The following is a 10,177-nucleotide window of genomic DNA, read 5'->3' as shown; positions in this document are numbered from 1 at the left end:
GTTTAAGAGGAACAAGTCAGGAAGTAAAATTCTGCATATTCTGAATGTTTTACAGGACTACCAGCCAAGCACTGAGGTGTTCAGAGGAAGGAGCAGTGCTAAAACAAGGAGCTCCATTAACTGGGAGAAGTTAATGAACCTGTGTCTGGTGTGTAGGACTGAACCAGCACTCGTGTGGGCTCACTCTGAGCCTTGGCGGGCTTGGAAACACAGCTATGTGGAACTGTCCCTCTATGTGTGGTTCATCAGATCCTCAGCTGCCTGGGGAAGTGATCTCCCATCCTTCAGTGCTGCAGGCAGTGCCTGAGGAGACCATTCTTTGCGTGTTTTCCTGACCCAGCAGCAGTCTCCTGGCAGTGATCAGAAGCAGTAATGCTGTGTCAGCCCATCATGAGTCATGTTCACTTCCTGAAATCTATTCTCCACCCTCAGGACCAAAGCTCGACATTTATGTGCTTCAGCTTGTGATGATTACAGTCCATTGAATGCACAGGTTTGTGTATGGTGGTGACTCATCAAAGTGCAGAGCATTGTTTGGACATTTTTTCTGTGCTGCACCTGAGATGTTCCACCAATACCTGCCCTGACTGTCAGATGCTACCTGGAAAATATGTCTTCCCCTGTAAGAAGCAGGAAAATGTCCAGCCCCCAACTCCACAGTTAGTGATCGAGCAGAAAAGAACCACAAGACACCACCACTTGCAAAATGGCCATGTTAAAACAGCAGAATTTAGGTTATGGCCTCAGTATGGAATAAGAGAGGGCAATCCTGTGTGGGAAGAAGTCATAGGAATTGGGAAATAGTTGGTAAACATTGTATGTGTGTGTGAGGACAGGGTAAGGCAGGCTGGAGAGTGACATGTATTTCTTGTGGTTTTATTATAATACTGGCTCTGTTTTTAATTGTGAACTGCTGCTCTGCAACTGCTGAAATCATAGCTGGCTTTGGCACTACTTACAGATGTTACTGGTCTTAAGTACAGGGGCTTGTTTCCTACATCTGCATAAAGAAAAGTACGGATTGATGATGTGCTTATCTGGTCCCTCACTGAAATGTAGCAGTGACTGCTCTCCTTTTCCCAGAGAGCTGCCTCTTGTCACATCTTTTTTTCTGCCAGACATCCCAGTTAAAACTGGTGCCCTGCTACTGAGATCTGTTGTAATGAAAGAACCTTTCCTCCTTCCTTGCACAAAGCTTCCATGAGCTCACCCATGAAGGAAGTGTGGATGAGGGTAGGTGACTTAGGCAGGAACACAGGTGACTGCAATGGGACTCAAAAGCTGTGACACCAAACCAGGCAATAGATTCCCTTGGAAAAAGGTTTAAGAAAGAGACAGATGAGGCACAATTGAGACAGAAGGATGTTGATTTCATGGTTTATTGTCACATTAAAAAAGTAATATTACTGATGAATTAATATTTGCTTTTTAATATAAAAGTGCTTATTCTTACAAATCCTTAAGGCTCATTCTGTTACATTACAGTAGGATTTTTCACCATCCCAGAAACTGTGCTACATGAGTTTTACATGAACTGTGGACATAGCAAAATCTCCAAACAGTAGAACAAGTAATTAATAATTTCATTGCCTTTGTATTCATTGTCCCATTTAACTGTGTAACATAATTTAACATGAAAATAAACAAAAGTAACATTTTCTTTTATTTTCTAGTTTGGCTTGGAACTGATCCCCAAATTATTTCTATTTTTCTTGAGCAAATGGAACAAATACAATTGGTTTTAAATCACAATTTTTTACTCGTACAGCAGAAGGGAAGGAGTCAGACAGAGGAGCATTACAGATGTAGCATTTACCCAATGTTTCTCACTAAAAAGGACTGACTACAAAGCACAAGTACTGTTTATAGGCCATATATTTATTTTTGTAATGTTCCTGTGTTGTTCTTAGGTAAATCTCCCACTGAAGCCAATGTGAGTTTTGCCTGAGGGAGGAATAAGAGCAGGGCTCTCGTGGGGGACATTTTACATTAAGTAGTTTATTATATTTTTGTCTCACAATGAAGAACAAAATAGGTGAAAGTTACTGAAGCTCCTGTTTGTATTGATCACAAATGGAATATGATTTCTGGCATATACTATGATACACAGATAAGAGTATACCATATTTATTTGTAATCATAATCAGAGCTATATTAGTTGGATGGGTGGTGAATTTGCTATTTCTACTTAAATTTTAGATATTTATTGTAAATTTTTTTTTTTTCAATAATTGGGTCAAAATGCAGCAACTAAAAAAATACCTAATGCAAAAGATAAAAATAATTTAAAGTATTCTGGAGCAAGGGGGGGGATGCTAACCAATCTAATAAATAAGGCAGTTTAAAGCATTTGTGACTGCTACTGTGATATATGTACATACTTTACAGCATAAATTACTGTACAGAATACTCCATTTATTAACCTGTGTAAACAATATTGCCTGCTGTATGGGGACATATTGTGGGATTATGGTCAGCAGAAAGATAAACTGCTGTAGCAGGGTGGGGGAGGCCTTGGGTAGCACATCCTCAGGGAGCAACATGAGCGTTATTTTATGAGCTGCAAACAAAGCCATCTCAACTTGAGTAATTTTACAGAAAATCCGCTGACGTTTGTTGCCATAAACGAAATATGGACCTCTGTGCGAAATAATTCTAGTCATAAACTGGTCATTCCTCACGTGGCCAGGGAACCTCGCTCAGGATTTCACTGGGTGAAAAGGGAGATGGAGAAGAGTTACAATGTGCCAGTACCTTGTTGTGTGCTGTCTGTACTGCCAGTCAGCAGCTGATCCCATGCTGGGATTGCCACACTGCCTTTTCATCCACTGGTGCTATGTGCAGCATGGGAAATGGGGAGGGAACCCTGTGATTGTTGCAATGGGCAGAAGTAAAGACAAATGTAAGCCTCCTGTTATTTTTCCCACTCTGTACTGTCTTCCCCACCCATTTGTTTCCCTCACCCATCCACAGCGTGGTTTAGTTTTGACTTTCTGCATGGTGGCAACTCCATGGAGAGTCTCTGCAGCATGCCTACTGCAGCATGGCACTGGCCAGCAGACACCACTGCAGTCCGGGTTTCCATAAATAATATGTCCTGGCAGGGAGCTGCCAAAGGCCATATGTGTGTGCAGCCATGATTTGTTGCTCTCCATCTGCCATGGTCAGCATGGAACAATGCCCCTGCACAGGAGGACCAGGGATTACTGCCCAGAGAGCAATTCCCACACTGCCTGGCTCCTCTGCTTTGGCTCCTGCCCCTCCTGTTGCCATCCATGGAAAGAGACAGTGGCACTGTGAGCCCACCTTGACCTGGCTGCTCTGGAGCTCCCAACATACTCTTTTTGGCTCCACCAACAGCAAGGGAAGCCAGCCCTAGGAGCTGCTGTGGGGAATACTGGTCTGCTGGAAGACCACAAGCTTTAGGTGTCCCTGGGTGGCCTACGGGCTGTTCATCATGGATAAAATTCCCATTTTCACACAATTAATTGAAAAATGCTGTTCAAGTTCCATAAAAAAGGGTAATATTTGCCTCACTTAGGCTCACAGCCAATCTCACCTCTTTCATTATCTACAAAAAACCTGTCTCATTGTTTACAGGAGGGCAGCTCTACTTCCAGGCAACATAAGGAAGAAGTGCCTGCAAGTGTTTAGTAAACTGAAAAATGTATTTTTTTGATATTTCAGTAATCTTAATAGAAAAAGGTGCACATTTGGTTCTCAAGGATCTACTTTGGATTTAGGCCTGGTAAATTCTTGAGTGGTCAAGAGGTGGTCCAAGTCTGAAACATATGCTTGAAACATCTGAGAAATAAATGTATTTACCACATACCTATTTTTCCTGCATATGTGCTCCCTCACAATATGATCTCAGCCCCATCCTGCCTCAGCACATCCTGAGGTATTTACCAATTTCATCAGGCATTCCTGTCAGCAGCAGGTGTGACTGTAAACCTGGATATAGCACCTCTGTATCTGAGCTTGTTACCTAAACCCCTTTTTAGCCAGTGGAGACTAACAAGCATTTCTAGGGTGAGATTCATTGCGCTTATTTTAGACCTTCAGTACAAGATGAGATGATTTCCAACTTCTGTGTTTAAATCAGAACCTTTTTTCTCTCTCATTCCACCTTCTTTTCCTATATATAACCCCAGTGAATTATTAAGAGGCTGATTCTGTATCCTCCATGGCCTAAAGAAGGTGAGACCAACAGCTCCTGCTGGGCTACTGCAGGGCCATGAAGTGGCAAAGCTCACTCAAGCAGATTGGTAGCACAGTCAGGCCAAGGCATTGGGCCAGGAGATGCTGCTGGCACCCTTCCAGCCGCACTGCTGTTTCACACAAGGTATGTGAGTCACCAGGACTGAGGGCTTTTGGTCCCCAGGTTACTGGTCCCTCCCATGTGCCTTTCCCTGCAGAGGTGAAGAGCTGACAAAAACTGTGCATGGACTCATCAGCACTCAAGATGAGTGCTTCACTGTCGTTCCTTGAGAGGGAACTGAATTATCCTGCTAGAAATGATGGGACAAGGTGAATGCCAGTCCCACAGATGGGATGGGGATGAGAAGAAAGCAGGAAGGTCCTGAAACGCTTGGAGCAGCTCTGCACTGCCTCTCACCTTTTTCCTGTTACCAGTTTCAACTCCACCTTGTCCTGCATGTCACAAGCTGGGGGATGGAGTTTAGGAAGAAAATGTCTTGAACTGCAGGAAGGGACTTTGACATCCAGAGGGACGTTGAGAGAAAGAGAGGACCCTCATGTGAACCTCATGAGGCCCAACAAGGTCAATTAGCATGATCCTGTCCCTGTGTTTGTCCAAGTCCCACTATCAATACAGATGAGGGATGTACTGATTGAGAGCAGTCCTGCTGAGAAGGACCTGGGGGTGCTGGTAGATGAGAGGCTGGACATGAGCCAGTAATGCGCCCTTGCAACCCAGAAAGCTAAAAAAGCATGACCAGCTGGTCAGGTGACATGATTCTCCCCTCTACTCTGCTACTGTGAGACCCCCCTGGAGTGCAGTGTCTAGCTATGGGGTTTCCAGTACAGGAAAGACATAGACCTGTTGGAGCAGGTCCAGGAGAGGCCATGAAGATGGTCAGAGGGATGGGGCACATCTCCAAGGAAGACAGGTTGTGAGAGCTGGGGTTCATCCTAGAGAAGAGCAGGTTCTGGGGAGATCATACTGTGCTCTTTCTGTACAAAAGATTTATAAAAAAGATGGAGAAAGACTACTGTAGTAACCTGTAGTAACAGGACAAGGGAGAAACAGTTTTCAACTGAAAGAGGGTAAATTTAGGTTAGAACTAAGGAAGAAGTTTTTTATTGTGAGTGTGACGAGATGCAGCAACAGGTTGCTCCCAGAAGCTGTGGATGCCCCATCCCTGGAAGCGTTCAAGGCCGGATTGGATGAGGCTTTTAACAACCTAGTCTAGTGAAAGGTGTCCCTGCCCAGTGCAGTGGGGTTGGAATGAGATGATCTTCAAGGTCCCTTCCAACCCAAACCCTTCTATGATTCTATGATAAATCTAAACTGCAAAGGAAAATATGCTTTTTAAAATAGAGGCATATTCCAAAATGGAAGTGAGAAAAAGAATAAGAATGGCCTGTCCTTTGGTAAATGTTATCTATGTCTAGCTTGTTCCTGCAGGAAATTTTCTCTTTTAAGTCTGTTGACATGGTGAGAATTCCATATGTAAGAATGCCAAGTGGAGGAGAAAGGGATAACTACTGCTAAGAAAGGACTTGTTAGTATTGACTGAATAACATGAACCATGTTAGAAACATTTTGTTGATTTGACTGGTGTTCAGCCCTTGGTGAACTGCTTTATTGATAACTTCTAGGGGTAATATGTCAGGACAGATCTGGAAGTTTGCCCTGGGGATACTGGCCAACAATGGTGTGTGTTATTTGAGAAGGTCACCCCCTGAACATTGTGTTCCCAACCTATCTCTGGCTTCCCACTTTGGTTGCTGGTAATGTGCATCAAAATCAGACACATATTTTGTCATGAGAGACTTTTTAAAGAAATGTTTTGTTAAGTAACTAGTTCTCTGCAATGCACCATTCTATAAGAAAATTTCCATTGATTTGAAATTATGTGAAGCTGGATTTGGGTTAATAAGTTATTTGAACACTTCTGAGGCTGTTTTGAGGAACATACTTTGTACAAATTTCTTTTGCAGAAATACAAAGTGACTGAAAGACATAAAAATATTTGGAATTCTTAGGATGGCCATGAAGCACTTTGTTAATCTATGCTGTTTGTCCCATTATGTCCTGTTGTGATTCTTGTTCTCTGCAAGAAGGATCAAAGTCATAGATACTCTGGGAATGGCAATTTCACCTAGGCTGTGACACCCCTTGGTGCTAAGCACAAGTTTTATGCACTCTGGTGCTTACACTGAGAGCTTACATAGTATTTAAGGATTTTGTGGGTCTTGTAGCTCTGGACTCAGGGGTGAAATTCATCCAGTGTACTTAGCAGTTTTTTCCATAGCTCTTTAACAGCACTTCTCTTCTGAGGATACAAAGTGATTTGCAAACATTAATTAATTCTCATAAAGCCCTAAGAGGCAGATAAATGTTAAATATCCCAGTGTTAGTACATATGAGAAACATAAGACCTGAGTGCCTTATCATTCATGCTGTTCACTGCATTTGCTCCCAAAAATGACTAAGTGCTGTGGAACAGAGGAAATCCCCTTTTTCCCCCCCAATTCTGTTGTTTTTCTTGGACTTTCTGGAATTTTTTTGAGGGCAGCAGGGAAAAGTCTGGGCTTAAAGCTGCAGTGTGTGAAATTCAAGCTACACAAATTACAGAAGTGAAGGAGCCTTGGTGTATTTGTTGCTGGTTTGGGGGGTGAAAGCCAAGCCCTTTATGCAACGAGTGAGTTACTTGCTCCGTGTTCCAGCACCCCGTTGGAAAGGTAGCTTGGGCTGCTGAAGTAGGAAACACCCCTGGAAGTCAGGCATACTTGTGGGCTACCAGGAGCAACAGAGCTAGACAGCAGATGGAGGCAGAGGAATTACTTGAAGAAATAGCCCTAGTGGGATCTCACTCATCTCACTGAGGAAAACCATAGTCTTTTGAAAGACCAGCAAATGCTCTAAATCTTAATGCTCTTCCTCTTTGTAGCTGTATTCAGATTAGCACAAACAGGACCTAAAGTGACTTTGCCAATTTGTTAATTAACCTTAAGTGCAATTTACAGCATGGGGGCCAGTGACGCTGAAAATGGAGGCTCGGCGTTTTTGAGGGCAAACAGTGTTTTGTGAGAGCTAGTAAAGTAGCTGAATTTTCATGCTAACGATATTGGCTGAGAGACATAGTTTCACATTTTTTGAGACATACTAGATATAAGATCATCCAAATGCTTTTCTGAATGCATTCTGACAAATTTATCTATGGTTACATGCCTTACCAGTCCTTGATGCACAGGGCTGGTGCACATGACCTAATGTAACAGTTATAATTATGATACTGATCAGACCAACTAGGAATTTTTAAGATATGAAAATTAGACGAATTCTTTAGTTTCAAATACAGTGAGGTCAAATGTGTGATGTAAATGATAACAAAAAGATAACAAAATGAGAGGCATGTTAGGTGTGTGTCAGACAGACTCCTGTTATTACCTTAACAAGTCTGTATGCTTCAGGCATTGTTTGTATTTCTGTTGTGCCAGGAGATTTTATTCTTTAATTTGAGGATTCTCCCTGAATGGGGGAGGGAGACGTTGCCATCGCTGCGAACAAGAAATATTTCTTTCTGACATATTGAGCATTAAGAGGATTATGTAAAGACAAGGCATATTGCAGAAGGAGATGCTCTTAATTTAGCTTTTACCATGAACCCATGACCTGCCAAAAATTTAGGAGAGTTAAAAAACCTATTGCTTTGACCATCTTTTCATTTTTAAAAAATCATCTTGTAAAAAGATCAAGGAATTCATCCACTTTTATTTACATAAAATTCAAACTTTCCTGCTTAAAATTATGAATCATTTAATGTCACATCTGCAGGATATCTAGGCAGATGCCATTAATCCAAGTCATTTTGCAAATTCCAACTTCATTTGGATTAAAACCTACAACTAAGTCAGTGAATAGCATATACTGTACATGCGTTAAGGCTGGTGACTACTAAAGTCTCTTGGGTAAATAAACTAAGTACAGATTAGCCAGGTCTAAGTGTATGTCCTCATCTGGGGAAGAAAAGATATCCTGACATTTCAGATTTGAATCAGTAGCCATGAGAAATGGTTGAACATTTGTATTATAAAAGAGATACTATGGCACAGTCCCAAAGGTGCATTTCATATAAATTAATTAGCTACACAAATTATTTTGACAACAGCTACTGCACTTCTGAGGTGATATGGCTGCTCAGTGATGAGTACTTGATGATCAATGGTAGGCACTAGTAATATCCTTCATGCTGAGTGACTTTAATTACTATTTAGATTTACAGTATATACATATGTGTTTGTATCTACAATTGGGGATTGATCCTCTTAACCTCCTTTACCTAAGGTCTTCTGTTCACTATAATCTCTTCCTTTGGAGCTCTGCGTTACTTGGACAAAAGAAATAGGCAAACACGGGGTTTGGGTATCCTGCCATATGACAGGAAGGACTATGCCTGTCTTTTGACCACGCTTGAACCTCTGCATATACTTTGTTCTTACCTGACACTCATGCCACCGTCCCATACTACAAAGGATTAAGGCCAAGGGCTCTGAATGATCTTGCTGTTTGTGAGGATCCTATAGGCCATTCTGGACTTGTCAAGTCCACCTGCAATACACAGCTCCTTTGAATCCACTCCCACTGCTGTATCAACTCTTATGATTCAGAAGCCCCTGTTTGTAAGCAAACATCTTCCTCCAGGCATAATCCTTCTGGGTTTGTACAGAATGACTCTTTACTTTTCAAAACTTGAATCTGAATGTTGCTATGGCTAAAGAAGCTTGCATGTTCCTGGACTTTTACAGCAGATTAGAATAAATCAGTGTCTTTCATGGAACTGCAAAGGACAGTCTCCTCTGGTCCCACCCAAAACACACAGAGCATCTTTGACTCATAGTGTGATATGCCTGAGACTATTCAGGTTCTTAAAGTGGTGTATATGCTTGACTGGACCAGACCTAAAGTCACATGCACTTTTGCAGACAAGGCCCTAAGAGGATGAAATTAAGTATTTGTTATCGCCATGCCACATTCAGTGATCCAGTCAGCAGCAACACTACACAGCAAATAGACTGCATAAAAGAGTATTCTAAATAACCTCACTTAAATAGTATAGCTGCAAGAAACCCTATGGAGAAAAGGCCAAACGCTCTAATCCACTCATCCTGTTGCACCACCAGAAATTAAGGCTCAGTGTGCTCATCAAACAACATAGATGATGACAGCACAAAAACTAAAAACCAAATTTCCATGGAAGCAGTAGTTACTTTAGCTGAAATAACTCAGTATAAGAACAATGTACAGGAAAGGACGATCATCTACAGAGATGCTTAGTACTTGGAAATATTACAACAGAACACCATTAATTCTTGCATTTCTTTGAAGTTTCTTGACAAATTTTATCCATACAAAGAGTTTATCATGATTAAGAAAAATATCCCGATCTTAGTAAAATAAACATGCTTCAAAGTTCCGTATTTGAAACTCAAATGCCACATGTGCAATAAAACTAAACTCCATTTAAGGCAAGTAATATATGTTACTGCTAAAATTTCTCAACATTAAATATCAGAAAGGGCTCCCAACCCCCCAAACTTATCTGAAGATAAACGTCATAGGCACCGTCAAAGAAAACAGAAGCTAATCTAGCTGGAGTTTCACTTTCCTGATCTGAAGAGAAATCCCACAGTACCTGTGGATGGCATTGAAGCAGCTGACAGAATCTGCTGCTACTAGTCTAGCAAATCCTGACAGACTTCCACAGCTGGAGACCAGGGAAGTGATAAACAGAAAGGCACAGATCAAGTTCTCCAGGATACTTGTGACGAAACAAATTGTGTTCCTTCTGGGGTGGGTCACAGTCAGGGCTAAGGGTGATGGCAGGACTCAGAGGTCACCTATTTTGTCACTTAAAGGCAAGTACATGTTCTCTCCTAAAGCCAGCCACATTGTAACACTCAATCCATGCTAAGAGGTGACCAAAGC

The sequence above is a fragment of the Poecile atricapillus genome, chromosome 1 (genome assembly GCF_030490865.1).
Source record: "Poecile atricapillus isolate bPoeAtr1 chromosome 1, bPoeAtr1.hap1, whole genome shotgun sequence".
Taxonomy (NCBI): domain Eukaryota; kingdom Metazoa; phylum Chordata; class Aves; order Passeriformes; family Paridae; genus Poecile; species Poecile atricapillus.
This window is presented reverse-complemented; position numbering follows the sequence as displayed.